General features: G+C 43.3%; 1 pseudogene; it reads left to right on the forward strand.

Moving 5' to 3' along the window:
- The first annotated feature begins 3046 nt into the window (after positions 1–3046).
- LOC104413676 lies at positions 3047–12218 on the forward strand (annotated as a pseudogene).
- The last annotated feature ends 292 nt before the right edge of the window (positions 12219–12510 follow it).

Genomic DNA, 12510 nt, shown 5'->3' on the forward strand with positions numbered 1-12510 from the left:
CTGGGAAAGCCATGCTTAGCCAGTAAGTCTGTAAGAGCTTGAGACTTACTCTGCCCTTTTAACACCATGTTAGATGCTGGCAAGCTGGACAGGGGACCCCAAAAGCCTTGAGAAAGGACCAGAACTTACGACACATGCACAAGTGATGTTTACTCCTGAAAACCTTCCTGAAAATGAGTTGCTGCAGGGGCTGAGGTGTGTTTAAAAGTTGGTGTCAGCATAAAGAAGTGTTTTTAAAATCAGCTGCTATTGTAGTAGTTCTGATTTACAAGACGAGTTTGTACATATTTATGCAGATGATTATTGTTTTAGCATGCTTATCAGGCTTTTGTATGCATTTTCCTTCCTGAGTAGAGGAAAATACTGAGAGCAACAGAGATCCTGAAAGTAGCTAGTGATTTTGCACAATACAATCATTACTGTGGCAAAAGGAGAAGCGAGATGCCTCCATGTGTTTGAACTTTAGGGATTTTCTCTTAGTACTCTTCAGCTGGCTGCCAGCTGGAGCGGTCTTACTATCTGACCATGAAGTGGAAATGCCCCTCAAGCAGCAAGTGTTCTGCAGAGAACAATTTGATAAAGAAAGTGAGTAATTTTTATGTCTCCTGTTGAGTCTTGTCACTCCACACTGTTGGTTCAGCCTGTGCTCCCATGACAAGACACGCAGATGGAGGGGAAATGTAAAGAGAGCTGGAAAGGAAGGTTGGTAACACAAGAAGTCAGAAGAAGAGTGTTCTAACAGCTCATCACAAGACTCAACTGGGAGAAAACTTCGGTTGTGATGCTTTTAAAGCACTGGTGGTAAGTCTTGATGTACCACAGTTTGTGAAAGGATCGGTGATTTCAGTAGTTTGAGATTAGAAGTACCTTCTAGCCTAACATACTCTTTGACTGTATCTTTACCAGGGTGCTATTTTTGTGGGACTGAGCACATATTAGAATTAGTGATTTAGTTATAATGATAGCTATATATATCCTAATTTTGTGTTGACGATGATGATGAAGTTCGTGAATCGTGTCCATTTTCTGTTGGCATGTGGAAGGTGAATTGAGAAATCTTGGAGCATAGCTGGAAACGACATTTTTATGATCTAGCAGGTATTTATTTCACTGCACTAGCAAAGTCCATTGTTCAGTTCAGCTTTTGTATTTATCCTGTTCATTCTGGTTTAAAAAAAAAAATCCCAGTGTGTTCTTTGTCACCAGGATGAGGAACTTTCAGCCTATTCACCTTCAGGAATGTGTTAGACTCTTTCTAAAGCACCTTGCAATAGATGAGTAAGAAAACCAAGCTCCTGTCTGCTTTATCCAGCACTTTGCATCTGTGAAGCAGCTGAAAGATGGCACACTTCCAGAAAGCTAATGGGTTAAGAGACTGACGAGACATGTCTAGTTTGATACAACTTGAGATTTAAAAATAAGCTATGCTTATGAAAAATACCTCAAATATCATAACCTTCCAGGTATATCACCAATCAACGAAGCAATTACTGAGATATATTTAAGAATCTTTTCAGTTGACAACTCAATGAAACGTAATCAATGTTGGGGTTTTTTTGAATAAAATGGTATGGCATAAATTCCCTAGAAAATGAGTCTTGTGGATTATTCTTGGTCTATTTTTCCTAAACACCACAAATGCAGGTGGGAGGCTACAGGTCACATGCACAAGGATGCATGCTCAGATTAAATGTTCAGGCTGGAGCTACTGCTGATGTTTAGCTCCAACAGCCAAGGAAACAAGGCTAAACCTTCCCTGGGCCCTTTGCCCTTGTGCTGGAGACACATGGGGTTTATTGTCAGGTTTGCTGTCACAGGGAAGCTTATGTTGCTTCCAGTTCCAGATGGGCCACAGGAGGGTGCGCAAACTGTATCACATATAGATTTAAAAACTGCCTGACCCGAGCTGCTTTTGCAAAAAGTCAGAGTATCATAAAATCATAGAATATTTTGGGTTGGAAGGGACCTTCAGAGGTCATCTAGTCCAAACCTCTGCAACGAGGGGTCCTTGGCTGCTTCTGTGTCCGCAGTGAAGTTTAGCCACATGCTGGATAAAATGCCCAAGGATGACTTCTAGCTAAGTGCACAGCATTCAGTGCCAGTGTGCTGACACATACTCATAACATGGAGACCACTCACAGCACAGAGGCCACCTCACCCAGGGGCTGTCTACAAAAAACCACCACCTGAATTTCTGCCAGAAAAAAATTCTCCAACTTAGAGAATCAACAAAGGAGTTGGGATTAATTGTTCCGTGTTTGAGCCACTGTGCAAATGAAGCCTAGCACAGGTAGCAAGGGCTTTGGAAAGCCAGATAAAGCTAAGAGTATGTGTGTGTAGAGATTATTGTAGGTCCTGGGTACTCTTCCTTTTGTTTGTTTTGGGGTTACTGTGTCTTAAGGGAAGGAGCAGTAGCAAAATGCACATTCTCTGCCTCACCTCTGGCACACTTCTGCTCAGATTCAGATATTCCGCACCTTCAAGAAACACATAGGGAAATAGAAAAAAGTAAATACAGAATCATACAGGTTTGGCTTGGAAGGGACCTTAAAGCTCATCCCGTTCCAACCCCTGCCATGGGCAGGGACACCTTCCACTAGACCAGGTTGCTCTAAGCCCCTGTGTCCAACCTGGCCTTGAACACTCAGGGATGGGGCAGCCACAGCTGCTCTGGGCAACCTGAGCAGACACGTGAGAAGAGAAATGGTTCTTGGGGTGTCTGCAAACTCCCCAAATACTACTTTTCTTGCAGAAAAGCAGAGGATGTGAGGGATACAAAAAGCTGCAACCTCGGTCGATGCACTATGTGTAACTGGCATCATGAGCTCACTCAACAAATACATGTGAGGATCCCACAGTCAGTTTCTAAATTCTTCAAAGGGTGAGGTAAATGCAAAATCCATGCATGCTCTTGCCTATCGTATCACTTCTGCCCATATTTTCCTTGTCTGCAGCCAGTTAGCAGGCAGGAGGGAGGGGCAAAGCCTACATAAAGTGTTTTGCAAGGGGCCACAGCCTCTCCTTGACCACAGTGGCAGGACTGTGTATGGTCACCTAGCTGGAGCTGCCCACCCATGCGAGGATGCCCATCCTGGGACTGGGGACCTGGCAGGTATATGCGGGAGCTGGGGACCTCTCCTTGTCACTCAGGTGACACCAAGAAGTGTGTGGCTGAGGAGTGTGGCAGACTTTTTCATCAATCTCTTCAGGCCAGGACAATGCAGCACATCCTCTGTGTGGCATCTTTTGCTGAAGTATTTCAGGTAACATGGGTATTTACAGCTGTCCTTCAGGAAGCTTGTTAAGTGAGCAGGGAGTGAGCAGGGGGAAGGAGCTTTTTCTTAGCTATGGACAAAAAAAATGCATGCTACAAAAGTTACTACTTCTGCCTACCTTGTTTTTCTTCAGGTTTTATCTTTGCTTTTGGCTCTGGGTATTAACATCCCAGAGTGCCATGTAGGTGTCAGCTTTGGTAAGTGCGTGTAGGGTTAGGAACTTAGGTGGCAATGAGTCGATTTGGAAATGGCTATTTACATTATCTCCTTAAAGACCAAGGGTTACTTATTTGTATGGCAGCAGAGTATGCAGCACTTATCAGGAAAACAGTTTGGGTAGTTCTCTACCTGCAAATGTTATCATCTAATGGATTTTGGGAAGAGAGAAGATTTAAGTATACACTGAATTATAAATGTAAAAAGAGCCTGGAAATGAGCTGAAAATTTTAAGAAAGAGGGCTTCTTAAGGAAGAAAAAGAATAATAATGGATTGTCCCCTGGATTTGAGACTGGAAATGAGTATGATGAATTGCAAACTGCCAACTCTATGAAACACTGTCCAGTAAGTATAAAAGTATCTTCAATTATTCTTGCTGTATTTTGGGGTTGGCTGCTACTGATCATCACATGACTTACTTAGGTACAAATGGGGCTGCGTTGGTTTGACCTTTTCAGCCTTGATTGGTATGATGACAACAGACACTATGAAGCCTAAAGTAATAACTAAGTAGGGTCTAAAAAACCAAAGTGTGCCTTGCATGGGTCCTCTTGGGTATGTACACTGTGATGGATGAGCTCGCTGAAGGAACCTATTGAGACACTAACAGGAACTGGTTAGGAATAAACAGAAGGAAAATTTTGGACACATGATCCCTGCCACCACAAAAATCTCTTGTGTTAATGCTACGAAAACATGGCCCAAACCCACTGTGATTACTTCATCATAGATACTTGGTCTCAAGGTTCCCACCGCAATTTCTTGTCTTTTGGTGGCAATGGAGCTTCTCCTTTACCCAGTCATGCTGACCTGAAGTTCTGGTCAGTGAGCACCACGATAGATTATCTTTTCTGAAGAGCTGCTCACATTACAGACTCCAGGTAACCACAGGGTATATTGTTGCCTTTGCTCTCCACAATTCCTCCTCCATCCAAAAGTGATGCCAATTGCTCCTGCATGGCAGCTTTCCCACAGTGCAGCAGCACCCAGGGATAAGGTACTCTATAATGCCTGGTGTTTGGCAGGTGTCCCCATTCGCCTGCTTTCCCAGGAGCTGCAGGGTTCATACATAGGAGACGGCTGGGATGGGGAAAAGGGCTGCAAAAAGGAAAGCTTGTGAGACTTTACACTGACTACTTGGTCGTGTGGAAAAAACCGCTGCAGTTTCCATGTTATTTTAAATTAAGGTGAACCAACCAAGAGCCCTTAAATTGGAAATATCTGGAGAAGTGAAATCATTAAAAAGAAGATGATGGGTGGGGATGCAACAAAGTTAAACATAGGAGGTGGTCACGGTTTTGAATCATGTTTCTACTTGAAGTGTCATTTTCCAGAACTGGTGTCCAGTCATCAAACAACTCTTCAGTGTCTGCAAGCCCAGAACCTGAGCTGATTACTTTGCTGTTAAACACCAGGCTCTGTATTTCACCCAGGAGGTGGCACTGTCTGCAGTGTTTTGGCGTCGTCCTTTCACGTTCCTGCCCTGTGTCAGCAAGAGCCAGGTTGGTTGTGTGCAGGTCCAGCAAGCTTTCCAGAGGTGATTCATTTCCTCATGTTGCCAGGATCTCACACTAAAATTGGGCAAATTAAAACATCTTTCGAGATAGCCTGGTGTCCGAATGTAAATGTTCAATCCTTAGAAAAGGGCAATCAGCTCAGGCAACTCATCGGTGACTCCCGTGGCCATTTTAGTCCAGAAAACTGAATGAAAGCAAGATCCAGACTGGAACATCTCATTATTTGGGAGCTTTAAGTCTCCAGATTTGGAGAACAGGAAACTTCTTTTTCTGGTATTCACCAAATTACCAATTTCTGTTCTTGTTTCAGTCTCTCCAGGGAACAGCCGGGGACGCAGTGAAGTTTGCCATCGATGCTGGGTACTGCCACTTGGATTGTGCCTGCCTGTACCAGAATGAGAGTGACATTGGGGATGCGGTATGGGAAAAAATTGAGGAGGGGGTTGTGAGGCAGGAAGACCTCTTTATTGTCAGTAAGGTATGTCCTTGGGTAACTCGTCTAACATGAGGCCAGCTCTCAGGAAGAGAGGCGAGGTCCCAAGCTGCAAAGTGCCAGGGGACGAAACTGGTCTGTGAATTAACTCAGGGCAAAGCGTTTTGTGGATGGAGGGAAGGAAGAGGTCAACTCCTAAAGAACAAAAAGGGCTGGATTTGAGAGGGATTTTTTGTAGTCAGTATCCATTGTCAGCCATGGAGACAGGAACTGAGGCCGTGCTCTCAGTTGCCTCTGAGACAGGAAGCATGGCTATTGTATTCGTGGTCACTCCCGCTGTGCTGCCGGCCTCGGCCTGTTAGCTCCTGTATGTTATGTTGTGTTTTGTTTTTTCCCCCAACAACAATAGTAGGAAAAATAAAGTAACTTCTATCTGTTGGAAGCTGGCAGGTCAATTTTCACCAGTTTTTCTTTTTTTTTCTTTGTTTTTTTTAATTGTTGTATGAATCATTAGAATTGTAGAGCCTCTCATTCTCATTTTACTTAGCTGACAGTTAAATAAGGTGCACAAAAGGGGCACTTCCTCAAGGCAAGAAGATGTGACATAACGTGAGCTGCCTCTGTGTCTGCACCGTGTGTTTCCCTGCCAGGGATGCTCGGTGGTTGTGAGGTTAGGAGAGCAGCTCCCAGGCGTTGTGTTACCCCTGCATCTGTGGTCCACCTTCCATGGGAGATCCCTGGTGAAGGAGGCACGCCGGAAAACACTTGCTGCCCTTCAACTGGATTATTTGGATCTCTACCTGATGCACTGGCCCATGGGATTCAAGGTATTGAGACTTCTAACTCCTGGGAGCCAACTGTCAGTGCTCTGCCACTTCTTCCTTTGGGATCAGATGTGCTTTTAGTTCTCTCTAATTAGGAATGTTGTTAAACCTCATTAGGACATAATGACAAAAGAATGCATGGAGTGCCCAGGTAAGGTAAGGCTGCTTAAGCTAGGTCTTGTAGTACAAAAATCACCTTATTTTACCCTGCACAACATTTCCATGTCATGGATCCATCCAGGTCACATTCCACTTAAAGCCTGGGATTGGACTGCTATTTGCTTATCCAGGATCAAACAGTTGTGCATTACTTAGCTCCTATTTTTCTCTTCTCCCTCTACCCCCAGGTTAAATAAATCCTCATTTCCCCATGGTGTCACATCCCTGGCCTTCCCCCAGCCTGACTGAGGCACATAAAAGTGTCTGCCCTTCCTCTGCCTGCAGGGCAGGCTCTTAAGAGGCAGATTTTCTTGAAGATTACTCTGTTCCTACAGATTACTGGTTTTGGCCACCTCTCTCCCCAACACAAACATGAGGCAGGATATCCAGCACCTCCAGCTCCATGCACTTGTAGAATTTCTAAGAAAGAGACTCCTTTAACTAGTTACAATTCAGCCTACCTTAAACTTGCTTTTCTTTTGTGATGACAGGCAGGAGAGGAGCTGTTTCCTGCAGATGGGAATGGCATGATCATTCCCAGCAATACAGATTTTCTGGATACGTGGGAGGTATGTCCATTGGCAGGCCAAAAAATTCTTGCTAGTTTGAAAAAGCAGCCTGAAAACTTCAAGGTTTCTGCTTTGGGAATTGTTCTGAGCAAGTGTCTGATGTGAAGTATTCCAGACTGCTGATTTCTCTGTGCCCTTGGGATGCTTCTTGTGTTGTTTTGCCAAAACTGAGGTATTTTTATGTTTGCTGCTTACTAAGCTGGCTGGGTGGGCATGGCAAGAGGAAATCTTTGACTGCGTGTGTACCCTGCAGTGGCTTTAGCTGACATATGCTGTCATTTCAGTCCCCACGCTGCTCTCTGGGTATTTATTGGTGGCATTAGCTGTAGCCACACTCACCCCTAGTCGCACCCAAGCTGTCCAGACCACAGGAAAGCCAACATGCCTGTGTTGGTGTAGCCAGAGCATCCAAATCTCTCCCTTCTAGAAAGTACTGGAACTTGCCCAAAGTCCATTGCTAAAGCTGTGTGTATTGCAACATGAACAGGCATGAGCACAGGGAGAAAAGACTTGTGTGCAAGCTCGAATTTCTGCTTGGCTGATGGTTTGGGTTTCCTTTGCCCTCCATCCCCACTGTGTGCTCAGCATGGCCAGGTTGAAAGAAGACAAGAGGCTCACCAGAGTCAGAAGAATTTGCTGATGCTTTTTTCCTTCTGTCTTATGAAGAATAAGGCTCACTTCTGTGGCTCATTTGGAGGGAAAGTGGACATTTCAGGCCGCTGCTTATGATAGCAGCTTCAAATAAAAATGATTTCTGCTTTGGCAAAGGTGTTTCTTCTGCTCTGAAGACTAGTAGCTGATTATTTTCTCCTGTTTCTTTTCTGCCGGAGGTGCCAATCTAATTAGGGCTGTCCAGCTGTTTTATTGTTTGCTAGTGTGAACGAAAATAGGTGGTGGTGGGGCAACACAGCACTGCATATGCTGTACTGCCACTGCTAAATGGTACATCTCCCCTGGGAAATTAACCAACATTAACGATCAGGTATCCTGCTCTAGCTCCCCCAGAACACTTCTTGTTGAGCTGCTCTGTTCCAAATGAGAAGCCTTTTATTATGGGATAATTATTTTGTTAACTGAGGAATTATCCTAAAAAACCCCTCTTTTATTTAGGAGGTGAAAGTCTACCTGGGGACAATTTTTCATTTCAGTATCCTACTGAAATAATAACAGTGTGGTAATTGTTAATCTTGAATAATGCTGTAATTTATTTGTATGATAATACATGTTGTGAAAGACTGAGTCTTTGAGGAGGGTCCCACCATCCAATGTCCTGTGCTAACGTCACATCAGAAGGGGATCCTAGCCATGATGATTTTTACTGAAGTGTTTGCACAGGCACTTTTTCCATTAAAAAAAATAATAAATTCCATCTTAATTCAGTACCAAGTCTGATTCCGTAGTGTTTCTAGGCTATGGAAGAGCTGGTGGATGTGGGAATGGTGAAGGCAATTGGAGTCTCCAACTGCAAACAGATAGACCAGCTCTTAAGCAAACCAGGCTTAAGACACAAACCTGCAAATAATCAGGTAAATTGTTCTTGAACTCATCAGTACTGGTACCACATCTGTCTGGGGTGTTGCATTTGATGGGACATCACTAGTGGTAAGTGACCTTTTAAGTTAAGACTATGCTTTTTTATATGTGTGGGAATACCCCTGTATTTGGCTAAAGGATAAAGAAAGATGCAGAATGTTCTGTGCCCTAGCACAGAACATCACTAGCAGTAAACAACCTTTTATGTTGAGGTTGTGCTTTTTCATATCTGCGTGGGAATACCCCGGTATTTGGCTAAATGATAAAGTAATGAAAGATGCAGAACATTCTGCGCCCTTGAGTAGGAAGCTGCAGGCACACAAGCCTGTGGCACTCCTGGGTTGAAAGTGCAGCCTTCACCTTTCTTCTGGCTGCAGCACTGAGCTCATGCAGGCCGAGAGCTGAGCTCTGCAATGGAGAATGTGGCAGGGTTTACCCTTCTCCTTTTGTACAGTTCCTAAGGGAAAAGACAGGACCAGAGCCAGGCTACCCTGCTGGGGTGAATAAGTAGGACTGGGTGACATGAGAGTTGGGTGCTTCACCTGGATGTGCACAGCTGGTCCATGAAGCCCATTGGTATGAAAAATGGGGCAGGCACCTGGAAAAAGAAACTAGTGTGTGAAGATCGGGCCTTGTTGGAGGCAGGGCTGGGAAAAAGGGGAAATGATCTGAAACACCAGCTGACTCTCTTAAAAACCTCACCTCTGCAGAAAGAGCAACCTATTCAAAGCTGATGTGGGGCTTGGTAGGTCACTATAGTGGTGTTAAACATTGAAGTACCTTCTGCTTCTATAGGTTGAGAGCCACCCCTATCTTCCTCAGGAAGAGCAGATCAAGTTTTGCCAGTTCAAAGGTGTCTCTGTCACTGCATATTGTCCTCTTGGGGTGCCCAACTGGCCATGGTAAGAGTGCTTTGTGAAATTTCTTTCTCAGACATAGATTGGAGCCAACGTAGTAAACCAGTATTAGGATGTGGATAAACTCTCACAGAGTAAAACTGATGTAATTAGAAGAATATTTACTTATTCTTTAAAAACAACACACATGCAGAAATCTCTCTCACATTTCCTGTGATATTCAATTTGCTGATTCATACTTGTGCTGTTACTGGAGTTTCATATTTAGGAGAAAAAGGATCAATTGGTTGGTGAAAAGTAGCAAAGATAATTCTTAACTGGGTTTGGGTGAGCTTATTAAACATGTAAGAGAACTTCTCAACTAAAAAAAACTCAAAACAAAGCAGCAAATGCTTATGAGAATAGCAACTTCGCAGTCCTGCTGAGACAAATGGATTAAGTTTTCAAAAGGATGACTTGAAGAGATTTTGCTTTTACTCAAGTCTTCATGGCTGGGACAGGATGTTTACCAGAGCAGCTGTGCTTGTGAAGGACACGACAGCTGCCCATTCTTAAGATGAAATTTTTGGGATCTGGACCAAAGATATTTCCAGCCTCGTTCCAGGCTGGACTGAAATGTATTACAGTGACCTGTTATACTAAAAACTACAGGCCTCTTCTCATGCCAACTGGCAACAAAAGGGAAAGAATGAAGGCAGGGACAGGAGCAACAACAATATAGTGAATTAAAGTGCACAAGATTATACTTTCTTATTATTTAAATGGTATTCTTACACTACAGTGCTTGAGGGAGAAGACAGTGGACCATTCAACTGCTTAAAACCTGCTTTTTGTTTTCACAGGTCCAAGCCTGCCTGGAGATATTTCCCCTTTTGATAATCGCCAAATTAAGGAAATTGCACTCAAGTACAACAAAACCCCAGCTCAGGTTAATACTGCTCGTAGCATTTTCCCTGGTGATGTGTGTTTTTACCACTTGTGCTAAAGTAGCTATTTACAGAGGTATTATGGAAAGCTGAGTTGCAGCTGTGCCCCATACACATTGTAATGCTTTAGTAAAATACTATCATCTCTAAGGCTAGTTTTAATGATGGACAGAAGATTACCAATGGCTTTGGGCTTTACATGGCACGCTAGACACCTCAATGCACAGCATCCCTGGCTGATCCTGAACTCTTATTCAATGCACTCCCATGCTGTCATCTCAAGAGACAGATAATGATTAAATGAGCTCAGGTAATAACTGGGGAAGGTTTACTACAGTGCTTTTCCTGTGTGAACCGTCTCTGATTATCGGCAGAGCTGTTCGTGTAACTGTGCGGGCACAGATGGGCTTTGGCTTTCAGCAGACAGGCAGAACTTCTCCGCTGTAATTCCCTATCTGTTCCTGCAGGTGCTTATCCGCCTCCCGATTTAAAGAGATGTGTGATTCCCAGATCTGTCACTCCACACTGCATTGAAGAAAAATTTAAGGTAAGAGGGTACCTTACAAAATTATTAATGGTGTTAAACTTTACATGGAAAAAAATCCACTCTGCCAGTGGAACAAAGTACTCCCTTCACAGTTAGAGCTGGCAAAATCTTTTGTCTGGCAGATACCAAGTAGGTCACTTCTTTATGAACGCAAAGAGTTACTTTAGGAGTAAGGAGCCACATCTCCTTCACTAGAATACATTGACAGGTATTAACTTTTCCCTCTTGTGACATAAATGTGATGCAATCAGACATCACCAGCACTGTAGCTTTATAACATTTATTCATTGTTCACCACAATAACGCATCTGTTGCCCAGTTCACAGTTCTGTTGCACAAATACAGCACTTTTCTATCTCTGTTTTTGGTGTTCTTCTTGCAAATGAACTTACACTTTTCTTCTTGCAAACTGAAGCAACTCAGGTGTTTCGGACCTTTACTCAGGTGTTTGAATTGGCTCAAGAGGAAATGGAAACCTTACTTGCTTTCAAGAAGCAGTATTGCGTCTGTATGTTAAGCAAGCGAGTACCTCCTCTTCCATGTTTTAGCAAGATTAGATTATCACTGGATATCCTCTTACCAGACAGCATTTGAGAACCCCACTCTAAAAGAGAGGGAACTGTAGCCAATACCCGGTCACATCCCTATCTCCTGGAATCCAGCACTAGGGTACGTTAGAGCATTGCCTGTCTTGTACAGGTTGGTTGCAGCGGGATTTTTGCAGGGATATTTTGTGTTAAGACATCTTGTAACAGATGCATACCAAACTTCTGTCTGAAAATCAAAATCAGCAGGGAACTCCAAAATAAATAGGCAGCCTTCCCCCCCTGCCCCCTCTGTTTTCTTTGGCTACTTTTATATAAGAGACAGTCACTGTAAATAAACCTTTTAAGAATGAGAGTTTTAAGTTTTTTTGAAGTGGAAAGATGTGCCTATGTATTTATGCCAACATTATTAAAGCAGCATCTAGATAATAGAGCCGCTACGTACAGACTTACCAAGATCTGCAATTCATTCTGTTTTCCCAGGTTACCCACTTACCTAATAGCATACTGCAGACTTAGGAGTTCGCAAGAGAGTGGTTTTATGTTGCAGGGACGTTTGGCAATTTCAGCTAAGCCAAAGATACAGTATCTTTTGAGAACAAGGTCACCAGTACATGTGAAGGCTACAGAGCATGAATTTCCATGGCTCCATATAAACTAAGCAAACTCACGTTAGTGTTTTTGCTGTAGCTCACAGGTTTCGTTCTGAAGAGCTTTTTCTTCTTAGCCTTAAGACTATATCCTTAAAGTGTTTTAATCATACTCTCTTTTCCTAGGTGCAAAAATCACAAGGACTACCCTTTTCTGGAAGAGTAACATAGGCACCATCTTCAGACCCTCCAGGGATCAGGGCCATATATTGTTATTTCAAGCAGTCTGCAACACTTCAAGTGTATTAAATCACAATAAGTGGAATATGTATTACAAGATGGGAGAAGGTAGCTCACAGGCATTCTGAAAAGTAATCTTTAAGCATGCATGTGCTTGCTTCCCATCTTGTCAACCACAGTTATATCAGTCCTTTATCTGTGTCTTAGCTCTGCTCTTGTAGTGAAATTCTCAATTCTAGCAAAATCCATGTTCTCTTATCATTTAGTAACAACAGTTC

This window comes from Nestor notabilis, unplaced genomic scaffold (genome assembly GCF_000696875.1).
Source record: "Nestor notabilis isolate BGI_N333 unplaced genomic scaffold, ASM69687v1 scaffold28650, whole genome shotgun sequence".
Taxonomy (NCBI): domain Eukaryota; kingdom Metazoa; phylum Chordata; class Aves; order Psittaciformes; family Psittacidae; genus Nestor; species Nestor notabilis.